This window comes from Pleurodeles waltl, chromosome 5 (assembly GCF_031143425.1).
Source record: "Pleurodeles waltl isolate 20211129_DDA chromosome 5, aPleWal1.hap1.20221129, whole genome shotgun sequence".
NCBI lineage: Eukaryota > Metazoa > Chordata > Amphibia > Caudata > Salamandridae > Pleurodeles > Pleurodeles waltl.
In genome coordinates this window covers 1,622,735,025-1,622,750,369 of record NC_090444.1, presented here as the reverse complement: position 1 = coordinate 1,622,750,369, position 15,345 = coordinate 1,622,735,025, and positions in this window count along the sequence as shown.

The following is a 15,345-nucleotide window of genomic DNA, read 5'->3' as shown; positions in this document are numbered from 1 at the left end:
GAGGCACATTCCGGAGCTGCATGCACACTGCGAGTGCTACTGCTTTACCTTTAAGATTACCTAATATTATTGAGGATACTGTAGCAAAATTACCCATTAATTGCATCCCCAGCCCCGTATTCACATTGTATTTGTTTTAACGTTTCTGGAAGATAGGCAAGTGTTGGTGTATCATGTGTGGTAGTGTAGAGCATGGCAAATACTGTGCCCCAGGTGGAATCATCCCAAATGGCAAGCACATTGTGAGAAGTATATGTTTATCTTGAGGTCCTGTATGGGGAAACCATGCTTCCAGCTTGCTTATTTTTTGAGCAAACCAAAGCTTAGTTCCTTAACATTTTGCAGGTAGATAATCAAATACACCATTGAATGGTTAATACTTGGTGTGACTGCGTGCAATTGTGCTGGAGCAGCCAGTGATTGGATCATATCTAACATTTGCATTACAAATTGAACTTGCAGTCTATATATCGCTACAAGCTCAATGTATAAGAGGTGAATCTCAGCTACCGCCAAGGTGCCTATATCAGGATTTGGTGTGTATGTGGCCAATTCAGGCCACGCAGGGCCGTCAGTGCTCAGAGGACCTAACCTAACAGGTAGTGTTGTATGCGGTAGGGCGCTATCAAGCCAGTTCTGGTGGTCTTGAAATGTTAGAGGTATTTCTATGTATGCCTATGCTCTGTATTGTGCAGCAGCATTAGCATGTCTACAGTGTTGAAATGCATTAGTGTTCCAAATCAACTGCTGGAAAATTGACCCAAAAATAGAACATTTCTGTTCTATAAGCTTAATGTGCCTCAACCACAAATGTAACAGCACCCCCCTGGGCTGTGAGGCCATTATTTAGTAAATGATTTGTGAGGGGGCCTCATGTTTACAGTAATTACCACACGTTGTGGGTTCTCCATGTTAAATGCACTTGATCAGAGATAAAGACACTAATTGGGGATTAATCCTTTTAAGGTTCAAGCTTGAACAATCTACAGTCTGAAATAGGTACTGCCTATCCAGCTGAGGAGGAGATCAATACCAACGGCATCTCCGTATATAGTATTGAGGTGTCTTTGGCATGTGGTGAGACCAAGATACTCAGCAAGATCCATAATTCTTAATACAGTGCCTGACCATACGTTGGCAGCACCATGTCGTGCTGGCTCCCATTGCACCAATGAGACTGCTGGATTCAGGCGGAAGCACCACCGGATTGTGGGGAACTGAGTCCAATCCCACACTGTGTGACAATTGTCAGCCTAACCCTTCCGGACTGCTAGCAGTAACTCACCAACACCCGAAAGTGGCGGTGATTTGCCACAGCTGTTCACATGACATTCTGAGTTCTCAGGGAAATCATGGTGGAACAGATCTCATCCTTTTCTCTCAGTTACCTTCGTCTCACACATGCAAAGACAAGCAGAAGCAAGAATCGGTTCATTGTGTTTTATTGAATCAACTGCGTTCTAGATAAAATGCATGTACTGCAATGAGTAGGATAATTAAACATAACAGCACAGTGGTGACAAAGAAAGTGAAACATAACAAAAGTCCCATCTCAGTGTCACAATGCTAAGAATGGGAATTCCTACCTGCGCCACCAAAGTACTATATTAGAGCACAGCAGTGTTAACCCTAATATGCCCTTCAAAACCCTTGGGAAGACACCATCCCCATACCAAACTATGGTAGCAGTGAAGAGGGCTATTGGTCTACAGAGAGTCTTCTCCCATGCTCCTATGTAGGCCAAAAAGACATTGATGCTCAACAGACAGCTGCAATGAAGCAACAGCATGCAGTGGCAATTTCTGGCTGGAACTTCCCTCTAACATATGGGAGACAGAGAGATGTTTTATAATAAAACAGCTAGTGTTCTAAGAGAACTGCCCGATTAAATAATTAAAATGAATTGCTGCTAGGCTAAAGAGCACAAGCTGCAGGATTATAGCTAAAGAACATGCCCATACAAACCTGCTAAAATAGCCTCACAATACCTCTCCCCACAAAAAAGGGCTGCATAACTGCCTGTAAATTGTCTGGAGCCAGGGAAGGAAGGGCAAGGATATTGTGATCTTTAAAGGCCTCTGTGGAGCCTCCCCCACTTTAAAGACACATTTGGGTATAATTACTGGATCCCAAACCCAACAAATCAAAACTCTACTATAACCAAGGACATGCTTCCAGGATAAAAGACTGCTGTACTGCCATGAGAGACTGTAACTCTGCAACTGCTTTGCTGTGTTGACCTACTTCTTATTATTTTCTGGGCGTAGAAGGGGCTGCCACTTTGCTACTTGATTTGCTGTGTTGGCCTTCTGCCTGCTGCTTCTGGCCTGGAGTGTAAAGGACTGGAACTGTTCTCTACATCATTGAACCCAAGATTCTCCAAGGGTTTGCTGGCTTGCTCCCTGTTCATCTGAAGTCACAGGGACATCAAAGACTGTCTTCAACTCTCCTGGTGCTGCTGGACTCTGCCATCTGTGAGTCCTACCCTTGCCTGAGGTGCCCCCTTCTGTCCTAGGCCTCAAACGTGGGTTCTGAAGCTGATTATTGCAAAACCCAGCTCATCGCCTCAAGTTTGTGAGAAATTCCACTGTATTGCTCCTTCGACATGACATAGAGGCTGTTTGACAACACTGGATGCACAGCCCCCGTGACCCGATGATGACTCTCTTCACAGCTCAATGATAACGCATCACATTCACTTCAGTGGAGCCCAACAACAACACAGTGACACGACTGCTCTGGGAAATACCGGTGCATCGAGACCTCAACATCAACGCTTCCCTCCATCAAATGTACTGTTTCAATGGACCCTGCATGGGTTCTGTAGCTGGACTACCCTCCATCCCGGTCAGCCTGTATTCTGGATTTGCACCAGTCCCTCGTGACCTTAGGTAAATGTTTGACAGTTAGTGCCGTCTAAGCACTGTTTTCACATCTAATTTTTAAAAATTCATATCTTGACTTCTACTAATTGGATTTTTGCCATTTTTAGTCTTGTTTTACTCAGGTAAATATCTATTTTTCTAATCTGGCATGAAGCATTTTTGTGGTCGTTTGCACTGTGTTACTATAACTTAGGTGTTGCACAAATACTTCACACATTTCCTCTTAATTTAAGCCTGACTGCTCTGTGACAAGCTACCAGAGGGTGAGCAAAGGTTAATTTAGGGAGTGTAACTGACTTACCCTGACTAGGATTGTGGTCCTTAGTTGGACAGGGTGCACACCTCTGCCACCTAGGGACCCGGTTTCTAATATTGGTGATTACTGGTGAGGATATGACTTGTGTTTGTGCAGTATCTTTCAGTAATTTAGTATACACTAATACATCTAGACCAATTTGAATCAATTGTCTCTGATCCCCTTTAGCAATTTTTTCCTGCTCTCTTCAATTGGCATTTTTAATTTTTCAATTCTCCCTGATTGGAATTTTTGTTTTTCACACTAAATCATGCCTATGGTTGGAGGTTCTGCATTTGTCGTTGCAAGAATGGAGTTTGAGCTGGCCAAACTTGAGGATTATACTGTGGACCAGCTCAAGGATTTCTGCAAGGGCTCTGGGCTTCCTGTAGAGAGCAGCACCAAAAAGGTGGAGCTGCAAAATGCACTGAGGTCCTATTCAGAAGCCCATAATGCATTGAATGAGACCTCTGAGGAGAATGAGGCTGGGGAAGAGCTAGATGTGGAGGACGAATTAGACCAGGGTCTAGGAAGATAACCTGGGCTGCTGACTGTGCAAGAGGAGAGCAACTTACTTCCAGGAATAAGGGACCCTTCCAGGGCAGGGAGCAGTGCGTCATCCAAAGGCCTGTCCCCAAAGGAGCTGGAGGACAGAAGTGAGGAGAGGAATTTAAATTAGAGCTAGCTAAGCTTAAATTCGAGAAGGAGGGGAGGTAAAAAACTGGCCTGGGAAAAGTAAATGATGTTGGCGCAGGTGTTGAGCCTGAGGAAGCTGGACAACAGTAGCAGAAGGGCAAAGTTCAGCAGTGATGGTGGCAGCAATGGTTATTTGTCCTCTGCCAGCAGGGTCCACATACCCAAGTATCTGATATATAACTTTGTGCTGGGAGATGACATGGAGAGATGGTTTGAGGCTTTTGTGATTGCTTACAGATGCACAGGACCTCTGAGGAGAATTGGAGAGCTAGACTGTGGAGGCACATTGCAAGCTAGGAGAGGGACACTTCACTGGCCCTAGAAGGGAGAGACAGGATTAGGTATCCCCTATTGAAGGAGGTCTTAATCAGGAAGTTTGGTCTGGCTGCAAAGAGGTACAGATAGACGTTCAGGGACAGCCAGAACCATTCTGAAAAGACTTGGGTGGATTGTGTTGATACCTTTTGCAAGGCACTGGAGTTCTGGGTATATGGCTAAAGTTCAGTAAAGTAAACGAGTATCAGGGCAGTACACTTTGTTTGCAACAGAGCACCTTCTCAGTATTTGTTTTTCAGATCTGCACCAACACTTTGTGGATAGTAAGCTCACTGACCTTAGAGAGCTTGCTACGATGGTGGACTGCTGGGTCAGCACCCGTGTCCATAAGAAGGTATCTGTGCGGGATCACACCAAAGTTGGGCAGAGTGCTCACCAGAAAAAGGAGGAGGACAAAAAGTGAAAGGAGTTCTCTAAGGGGCCTCAAACTAGTGAGACAGGGCTCCGTTCCCCACTCTGAGAAGAAAAAACAATGGCACCCTGAGAATAATTCTGCAGGGAAGGTATCTGTGAAGTGCTATGAGTGCCAACAGGATGGGCACTACAACGGAGATGCCAAGTGTCCTAAGCGGGCACAGTCCCCCACTAGTGGGCAGTCACTGGGATAGGCTAGTGTAGCGCTTGGGGGGAGATTACCCCAGATAGATTTGGGGGTAGTGTAGAATTGACCATGGTGTCCCTGAGTGATAGAGAGTTGGTACACAGAACCCACATGCCTGACACTACTAGAACGTTCAAGCAGTGGTTGTCCATCAAAGGGCAGAGGGTGGATGTTCTGAAAGACATAGGAGCCAGCATGACTACAGTCCAGTGTCATCTGGTGTCTTCAGAGCAGGTAGCCCTTAACAAGTTTCTCCAAGTTGTTGTTGCAGACAATCATTGTTCCCTTTAAGTGGTGGATGGGTCTCAGGTCTGCTGAAGGTAGATGTGAGTCCATCAATGCCTGTAGATTGCCTCCTAGGCAATGACCTCGGGCACACCACCTTGAAAGAGGCAGAACCTAGGCCACACTTGGAGATGATAGGGTTACCTGAGTGATTGTGCCTAGCCAGGAGGTCCAAAGGAGCTGGAGAGGGTGGTTAGAAGGACCTTAAGCCTAGAACAATGGCCGAGGGTCCTGCCAAAACGAGCAAGGGGCCAATGAAAACCTGCTCCTGAGATTCCCATGGTCTGGGAGGAGGCTGACCCTGAGGGGGGCACCCTGGTACCTACATGGTAAGATATAGCTGAACTGGGGAACCTGCCTGAGCTGTCCAACTAGCATCAGGAAGATAGTCCATCAGGGAGGAGTTCTGCAGGGCACAGAGAGAGTACCCTACTCTTGTGGGTCTTTGACATCAGACTGAGGCCCAAGCAGCTGGTGACACCACTGGAAAACACCTGATTTACTGGGAAAATGATCTCCTGTATAGTGTGCACATGTGTTGGTGCTCCCCCAGTGCTACAATTCCTTCCTACTGCATCTGGCTCATGATGTGCCACTTGCAAGCCATTTGGGGAAAGACAAGACTTTTGAGAGGTTTGTCATCACTTCTACTGGTCTCAAATGAGGCAGACCTCAACTGCTTACTGTAGGTCCTGTCCTACCTGCCAGGTGAATGACAAGTCAGATGGGAAGTGCAAGGCCCCTTTACCTGTTGTTGGCACCCCTTTTGAGTGGGTTGGCATCCACTCTGTGGTGCCTCTGGATCCCAAGATAGCCATGGGCAACAGCTTCATTTTGGTCTTGGTGAACCCTGTCACCCGGGACCCTGAGGGCCACCCTGTACCCTGAGACTATCCCTCTGAGGACAGTGACTGTGCCCACTGTGGCCAGGGCACTAATGGGGATATTTACCTGTGTGGGTTTCTCCAGAGAGGTGGTATCTGACAGAGGTACCAACTTCATGTCTAACTACATGAAAGCCATGTGGAAGGAGTGTGGGGAAACCTACAAGTTCTCCACTCCTTACCATCTCCAAACCAACAGGTTGGTTGAGAGATTCAACCAAACGCTCAGAGGCATGATTATGGGTCTAACTGAACCCATGAGGTGTAAGTGGGATGTTCTCCTGCCATGCCTGTTGTTTGCTACCAGCGAGGTACTGCAGAAGGGGGTTGGCTACAGCCTCGTTGAACTTCTATATGGGTACCCTGTGAGGAGGCCTCTCACTTTGGTGAAGGAAGGCTGGGAGCAAACTCCCTAAAGAGCCCCCCCAGGATGTAGTCTGCTACATGCTGGCCATCCACAACTTGACAGCGTGCATCAGGAAGCTTGCCCAAGAGAACCTAGAAGCCGCCAGGAGGACTTGAAATGCTGGTATGGCCAGAATGCCACTTTAGTGGAGTTTCAGCCTGGCCAAAAAGTGTGGATCATGGATCCTGTGGAGCCCCATGCTCTGCAAGACCATTGGTCTGGGCCCTATGAGGTCAAGGAACATAAGAACAATGTCACTTATCTGTTGGACCACAAAACTCCTTGGAACCCCTTGAGGGATATACAAGCCCCACTTTGAGAGGTCTGAGATTACCATGTTCTTGGTAGCTGATGATGGGGTGGAAACGGAGAGTGGACCTCTCCCTGACCACCTATCTTCCAAAGAGTAGGAAGGGCCAGTGAAGGGTGTCAACCTCTCCCGCTACACTGACCCTTGTTCAACAGAGAGACTGCTGTCAGTTGCTGGGGCAGTTTGCCTCTCCATTCTCACTTACCCCAGAGCTCACTACATGGTGCACCCATGATATTAACACTGGGGGTAGTCCACCTGTGAAGAATAGCATTTACTAATTGTCGGACAAAGTGAGGGCTAATATTAAGGACGAGGCCTCCAAAATGTTGGCACTTGGGGTTATTGAGCCCTCCAACAGTCCTTCGTCCATCCCATTGATGGCGGTCCCCAAGGCTCTCTCAACAGGTGTCACACCTGTACTCCGGTTCTGAGTAGATTACAGTGGCTTCGATGAAGTCACTAAGACCAAAGCACACCCAACCCCATAGCTGATGAACTAATAGATCAGCTTGGAGCTGCTAAGTTCTTCTGCATATTTGATTTAATGTCTGGGTACTTTCAAATTGCCTTGAACGTCGGGGCCAAAGCGAGGTCTGCATTTGCTGCACCGGAAGGGCACTTCCATTTCTGGGACATGCCCTTCAGTTTGACGAATTCGCCTGCCACCTTCCAGAGGTAGGTAAATCAGCTCCTAGCTGGACTGGAAACTTCAGTGCTGCCTACCTGGATGTCATTGCAGTCTTCAGTTTTAGCTGGGAGGGCCATCTGTGCCACCTGGAGGAAGTACTTCAGGCTCTGCAGAGGGCAGGCCTGACTATCAAGGCCAGTAAATGCCAGATAGGGCAGGGTTCTGGGGTCTACATAGGTCACCAAGTGGGAGGTGTCAAGGGGCAGTCCTTCCAGGCCAAAATGGAGAAGATTCTCGCTTGGGATCCCCCAAAACTCAGTGGACATGAGAGCTATGTCCAGTATCAAGTATCACTGGATACTACAGGAGATTCATCAAGGGATATGGCACTATTGGTGCCCGCTTGACACATCCTGACTTCCAAGAAGCAGCCAACTCAGGTGATCTAGACAGAGGCGTGCCAGAAATCTTTTGACACCCTGAAGGAAGCCAAGTGCACGACACCCATGGTCAGGGATCCTGATTTCTCCAAAGAGTTTGTTGTTCAAATGGAAATGTCAGAACATGGCATAGGGGGCATGCTCTCACAGCTAAATGAAGAGGGCCTGGATCAACTTGTACCTTTCATCAGTAGGAGGATACTTCCCATAGAACAGAAGTGGAGCACATTTGAAAGGGAAGCCTTTGTTGTGGTCTGGGCTCTGAAGAAGCTACGGCCGCACCTGTTTGACACTCACTTTTGGGTTCAGACAGACCACAGGCTCCCCACTTGGTTAATGCAGATGAGAGGTAAGAATTGTAGACTGCTGAGGTGGTTCATCTTCCTACAGGGAATAGACTTTGTGGTGGAACACTGTCCTAGAACAGAAAACAGCAATGCTTCTTGCATCTTCCGTCTCTTCTACCCTAGTTTAGAGAACTCACAAGGGGTTGGGTAGCTCTCCCCATTTCAGGTGGGGGGACGAATGTTAGACCTGGTGTCCTTGGCGTGGTTTTCCCTACCTTTTTGCCCCCTGACCTCCTATTTTTCTTACTTCATTTCTGCTGGCTTTAGGATTTTGTGCACTTTACCACTGCTGACCAGTGCTAAAGTGCAGGTGCTCTGTACTCTAAACATGGCAACACTGGCTTATCCACAATTGGCATATTTAATTTACTTGTGAGTCCCTAGTAAATTGCATTGTACGTGCCCAGGGCCTGTATATTAAATGCTAGTAGTGGACCTGCAGCACTGATCATAACACCCACTACAATAACCCTTGAAACATATCTCAGGCCTGCCACTGCAGAACCTGTGTGTACAGTTTTAAACTGGCATTTCGACCTGGCAAGTGTACCAACTTGCCAGGCCCAAACCTTCCTTTAAATTACACATAGGTGCCCCCTAAGGTTGGACCTAGTTAGCCCCGATGGCACGGTGCAGTGTATTTAAATAGATGAACATGTACTTTTAAGTTTAATATGTCCTTGTAGTGAAAACCTGCTAACGTCATTATTCTCAAGTGAAAGGCCTATCTCTCCCATAGGATTACATTGGAGTTACTTTAAAGCACCCTTTAAGTGTAACATCCAATTGGGAAAAAATAGAAATATGGAGCTTGGGTATGACGTGCATCCTGATGACCCATCACTAGGCTGCTGCGTCTACTTGAGCTAGATGGGAGGGAGGAGGAGACACTTGCACCTGAATAGGGCTGTGCCTCTCCCCACACAAAGGGCTGTATAAACATCTGTAGAGTGTCTGGAGCCAGGGAAGGAAGGCAGGGACACTGTGATCTTCAAAGGCTTCTTCGGAGTGCCCCCCACTTCAAAGGTACATTTGGGTGTAGGTACTGGACCGCACACCCCTCCAAATCAGAACTCTACTCGAACCAAGGACATTCTACCAGGAAGAATGACTGCTGTGGTGCCAGGAAGGACTGCCACTCTGCAATTGCAGTGCTGTGTTGGCCTACTGCTTGCTGTGTGCTATGCTGTAGGAGGACTGCCACTTTGCTACTTGTATTGTTGTGTTGACCTGCTATCTGCTGCTTCTGGCCTTGAGTTAGAAGGAGTAAACCTGTTCTCTACATCCTTGAACCCAAGATTCTCCAAGGATTTTTTCTGGCTTGCCCCCTGTACTCCTGCAGTCTTATGTACATATGTGACTGCCTGCACCTCTCCTAGTGCTGCTGGACTCTGCCATCTGTGAGTTTTACCCCTTGCCTGAGGTGCCCTCTCCAGTCCTGGGCCTCAGAAGTGGGTTCTGCAGCTGATTTAGGCAAAAACCCACACATCGCCTAGAGTGTGTGTGAAATTCCGCTGCATCACTCCTTCAATGCCAACACAGAGGGTTTTGGATAACAACGGATTCACAGCCTATACGGCCCGATGAAAATGCTCTGTGTAGTTCAACGTCGACACATCACATTCAGCTCAGTAAAGCCCCACAATGATGCGGTGACCCAACTGCTTGGGAAATACCCCCACATCAAGCCCTGAAAGCTGAAGCTTTACTTATACTCATCAAAGGTACTGTTTTAGAAAACCCTGCGTCAGTTCTGTAGCCAGCCTATCCTTTATCGCAGCTGGACTGGATTTGGATTTGCACCAGCCCCTCACGACCTCAAATAACATTTTGGCAGCTAGTGACATCTAAGTGAATTTTTAATCTTTTGTCATTTTGGGCAATATCTACTTTTCTAAACTAGTGCAGAGTCTTTTTGTGGTGTTTTTCACAGTGTAATTATAATTTAAGTGATGCATAAATACTTCACTTATTGCCTCTTAAATTGAGCTTGTGAGCTCAGTGCCAAGCAACTATTGGGTGAACACAAGTTAATTAAGGGAGTGTAACCGGCTTACCTTGACTATGACTATGGTCCCTCCTTGGACAGGGTGCAAACCTCTGCCAACTAGAGACCCAATTTCTAAAAATACTCATAGAAAAAGCACCTTGAGTTGAGCGCTTTTAGCTCTTATGAACGAAGGTCAGATATGACACCATTGGTGTTTAAGCAGAATATTGGAAACACAAATATCGGGGGACAGATTATTGTGTCAAAAATACAGAGGACAAAAATATTGTGAAGGTAAGTTTCTAGGGGTAAGTAAAGTTTTATTATATATAATTCCACATATATGTACCTTGGAGATGTATTTATCTTCACGGTATATAGATGTGGGGTTAAGATTAGTAAACCTATACATACGTATATGCACTTCCCTTCTCAATATTTTGGTCCTTGATATTTTTGAAACTATGGCCCTCATTACAACCCTGGCGGTCGGTGTTTAAGTGGCAGTAACACCGCCAACAGGCCAGCGGTAAAAAAAATGGGACCACGGCGGAAACCGCCAACATAGACAGCCACTTTAACACTCCGAACGCCACAGCAGTAGCAACAAACACCGCGAAAGGCACCACCAACAGCCAGGCGGAAGACAATGTACCGCCCACCCTGTTGTGAGAGGCCAATCCGACAGCTTTTCTTGGGCGGTACCAACAACATCAAAACCATGGCGGAAACAGTACAGCGAAGGGGAACCACTCACCTTTCGACACTCCACGAAGAACCAGGACCCCATGGAGCCCGAATTGCAGATCCTCCCCATGTTGGTGTACCTTCTCATTCACCAGGAAGTAGAAAGAAGGCGGCGGCGATGATTGTGAGTAGTGCACCTAGCACACTGGGGAGGGGGGAGGGAAAAGAGAGTGACACACAAACGCGACACACAACACCCCCACCCTCACCCACCACAACATACACACTAAAACATCCAACAACATTACTGATACACCCGTCACCCCTTGGAAGAACGCAAGGACAAAAGGAAATGAGTCTAACCAGTGTTATATTGGAACATTCAGATATAGCAGTAGAATTTTAAATAAACAGTATATACAAACTTTTACATTAGATACACAAGGCCGTACACTGTCCCTTGTAAATATCCATGGATCAGTGGTCCCAAAAATCATGGGTGAAGCCCACACATGACACCTGCCTCAAAACGGAGAGAACACTGCAGGGGCATCAGGTTGAAAAAACACAGGCACCTCAGTGGGAAGGGGAGGGGGGGCACCTCAGCCGGAAGATGGTACGACCCACTGCTCCTCGAGGGGGCTCCATGCCCACTGCCTGGGGAATGCACAGCCACAGTCTCTCAAGTGGGTGGTTTGCTCAATGCTTGGTCCTGGAAAGTGAAAAGCCACAGTCTCTCAAGTGGGTGGTTTGCCCACTGCTTGGTCCTGGAGAGTGAAAAGCCACAGTCTCTTAGGTGGGTGGTTTGCCCACTGCTTAGTCCTGGGAGTGCAAAGCCACAGTCTCTGAGGTGGGTGGTTTGCCCACTGCTTGGAACTGGGAAGTGAAAAGCCACAGTCTCTGAGGTAGGTGGTTTGCCCACTGCTTGGTCCTGGAGAGTGTAAAGCCACAGTCTCTCAGGTGGGTGGTTTGCCCACTGCTTGGTCCTGGGGAGTGAAAAGCCACAGTCTCTCAGGTGGGTGGTTTTCCCACTACTTGGTCCTGGGGAGTGCAAAGCCACAGTTTCTTAGGTGGGTGGTTTGCCCACTGCTTGGTCCTGGGGAGTGAAAAGCCACAGTCTCTCAGGTGGATGGCTTGCCCACTGCTTGGTCCTGGGAGTGCAAAGCCACAGTCTCTCAAGTGGGTATTTGCCCACTGCTTGGTCCTGGGGAGTAAAAATCCACAGTCTCCCAAGTGGATGGCATCTTCCACTGGTTCTGGAGGGGGCATTGTGCCAAGAGTGATTCATCCTGCCAAGGACAGGGGGAGTGGATGCCTTTCTCTACTGGTTCTGGAGGGGGCTTTGTGCCCAGAGTGCTTCATCCTGCCAAGGATAGGTGGAGTGGATGCCTTTCTCCACTGGTTCTGGAGGGGGCTTTGTGGCCAGAGTGCTATGTCCTGCCAAGGATAGGGGGAGTGGATGCCTTTCTCCGCTGGTTCTGGAGGGGGCTTTGTGCCTAGTGATGCTACACCTGGGATGTGGCATTTAACATCCTCTCACCTGGTTGTCTGAGCCACGAGATGTACATGGAACAGGTAGCATGATACTCCATGGAGGCAGAGGCATTCTCCATCCTGCAACGACTTATGCTGCAAACTGCTGGTAGTGCCAGTGCTCATGGTGGTGCCTCAAGTGGCGTGTCCAGGGTCCAGGACGTAACCTGCAGCCTCGGACGGCTGCCCACAAGGGATGCTGCTCACGTTCGAAATAGTGGCACCGGCTGGGTGCGTGGTGGTGCAGATGGTGGTGCAGGTGGTGGTGGCTCGGCAGAGATGCTGCCGGTGCTGCCCGGGGTACAGGTGTCTGTAGTGGTGGAGGGAGACACCAGACCTTCTCCGTCAGCCTCGGATGGCTGATCCTTGGGGAGGATGCTGCAGACTGACGTTGTGGCAGCTGCAGTGCAGGTGGCGGTGCAGGTGGCAGTGCAGGTGGCTGTTGTTGCGGCGGTGGTGACCATTGTACAGGTTGCTGGCATCTCTGAGAAAATGGTGGTCACCAGCCCCTCACCAGGAGGCATCGTGCCCTGAGGTGAGTTACCCTTTGTTTTGTGTCCCTTCCCCACCTTGGCAGTTGCTGCTGGGACCTTGGAATTGTCCTCTTTGTGTGTGGATGAGGCCTTGCTGGGTGGGTGGTGCGACTTTGCCCTGCTGGGTGCCAGCCCCTTCTTGACCTTGGCAGGTGGCAGAATCGGGTGGTCCTTCACATCTGTATGTGGCACACTGGCAGCTTTGACGCGTGCTCCCTTCGATCCACCCAGACTTTCAGGGACCACAGCAGGCGCAGATTTGGTGGCTGAGGTGCTGGGCTGGGATCTAGACATCCTGGCCCTAGGGGAAGGACGGGGGGGAGGAGTAGGAAAGAGGTCAAAGTTAGCTAGGAAAAGTTTTTTAGACACACTGGGACGGGAAGATGGAGGGAGTGTGGGAGTGGAGGAAGATGTGGTGGTTGTAGGAGGTGTACGTCTGTTGAGTTTGGGTGAAGGTGCATGGGCTGGAGGCTGTTATGAGGTGGATGTCTGGTGAGTGGGTGTGTGCCTACGATTGTGTACTTTGGGAGGAGGGCTCACAGACACACAAGGAGAGGACATAGGGGACGTTTGAATGGTTGTGGGGGTGGTGATTGCTCGTGAGCGGTGTGTTGTGATGGGAGTGCTGTGATGGAGGCAGTGGCTGATGATGTAGTGCATGCAGGTGTGAGTGGAGACAAGACTGGGAGGGAGGTGGAGAATATGGAGGAGGGGGACACAGTGGAGGAAGTGGATGTTGGTATGTGTGCATTGGTATGGTGCTTGTGTGAGTGCCTGTGTGATGATGTGTGGTGCTTATGTTTTCCTGAGCCACTTTTGTGTGTTGATATGTGTGCATGCTGGTCTGAAGGTGTGCTTGGGATAGGCTGAGGTAGAGGGGCTTGGGTCTGGGTAGTGGAAGTAAGAGGGGGTATGCTGGACCCGGGTACAATGGCTGCCATCAGTGCTGAGGCCAGAGCCTGAAATGCTCTCTGTTGGGCCGCCACGCCAGATTGAATGCCCTCCAGGTATGCATTTGTTTGCTGCAAATGCCTCTCAACACTCTGGATGACATTCAGAATGGTTGACTGCCCAACAGTGAGGGATCTCAGGAGGTCAATAGCCTCTTCATTGTGGGCAGCAGGGCTGACTGGGCAGGGCCTGAGGTGCCTGGGGCGAAGGAGATGCCCACCCACCTGGGTAAGCGGGCACGGGAAACACACTGAGGGGCTGCTGGGAGGGTGGTGCTGATAGGGGGGGTGGCGGCTGTACCTGTTGTTGGGGTGGGCACAGAGGTGTCCGCCATCGCCAGGGAGCTTCCATCAGAGGAGGAGTTGCTGTCTCTGGTATCCCATCCTGTACCCGTCATGGAGCTCCCCTCCCCCTCCGTCCCACTGGTGCCTTCATCCTCCATGGATTCACCCTCATGGGCCATGTGTGATGCAGCTCCCTCGGTCACCGGAGCCTCAGCTCCTCCGCCAGATGATGCTAATGCACACAAGGACAGGGTGACAAATCAAGACGGGGGGAAAGACAGAGGACACTCATTGTCAATGCCAGCAACACCACTACCGTTGGCGTACACAACATACACTGAGCTGCCCTATGCACTAGGCCTTGCCCAACCACTCACTGTGGTAGTCACCAGCCTATGGAGTACAATGCCTAACGCCAGCAGCTGCTCACCTAGTAGCTGCCCAATTGTACCATTGGGGTAGGGGTGCTTCAGAGCCTGCAAACAAGGGACCTACCCTGGCATGATCGCCCTGTCCTAGGGGCGCCCACAGCCCCACCCACCCAGCTAGTTCCTAAACCACGCAGAGTCAGCTTTCTGATACTGTACTCACCTCCTTGTGGCTGCTGTGATGCCCTCAAGCGCCCATCGAACTCCGGCTAGGCCTCCACCAGGATGCAGAACATCAGGGGGGTCATGGTGCCACAGGCACCCCTTCCATGTTGGGAGGCCGGCCCCAGCTGGGCCTCTGCTGTCATCTTGCTCCAGCGGTGTAGGTCATCCCATCTCATGCGACAGTGGGTGCTCCGCCTGTGATAGACCCCCAAGGTCTGCACCTCCTTGGCGGTGGCACGCCAAATACCCTTCTTCTGGTGGCCGCTGACCTAGAGGGTAAACAGAGGGAAAAACTTTATTTTCTCACCCGTCCGGACTGTCATACTCATTGCCCACCAGTTCCTCCATGCCCTGATGCACATACACTGACCACCTTACATGCAGCACTCAGGGAACCCCCAACATGTGGCTTACATCCACACCACTCCAAACAGGCATTGTCCATGATCATGCTCACAGTGTACTCACCTGTTTGTCTGGAGGACGGTAGAGTAGCGTGTACTGGGGGAGGACCCCATCCACCAGTTTGTCCAACTCCTCCGCTATGAAGGCAGGGGCCCTTTCCCCAGACACTGTAGCCATTGTCGCTTCCAGACTCAGGTCACAGCAGCACTTGCAGTGTAGGTCCTCTCCTGTTGATGGTCAGGTATCAAGTGAG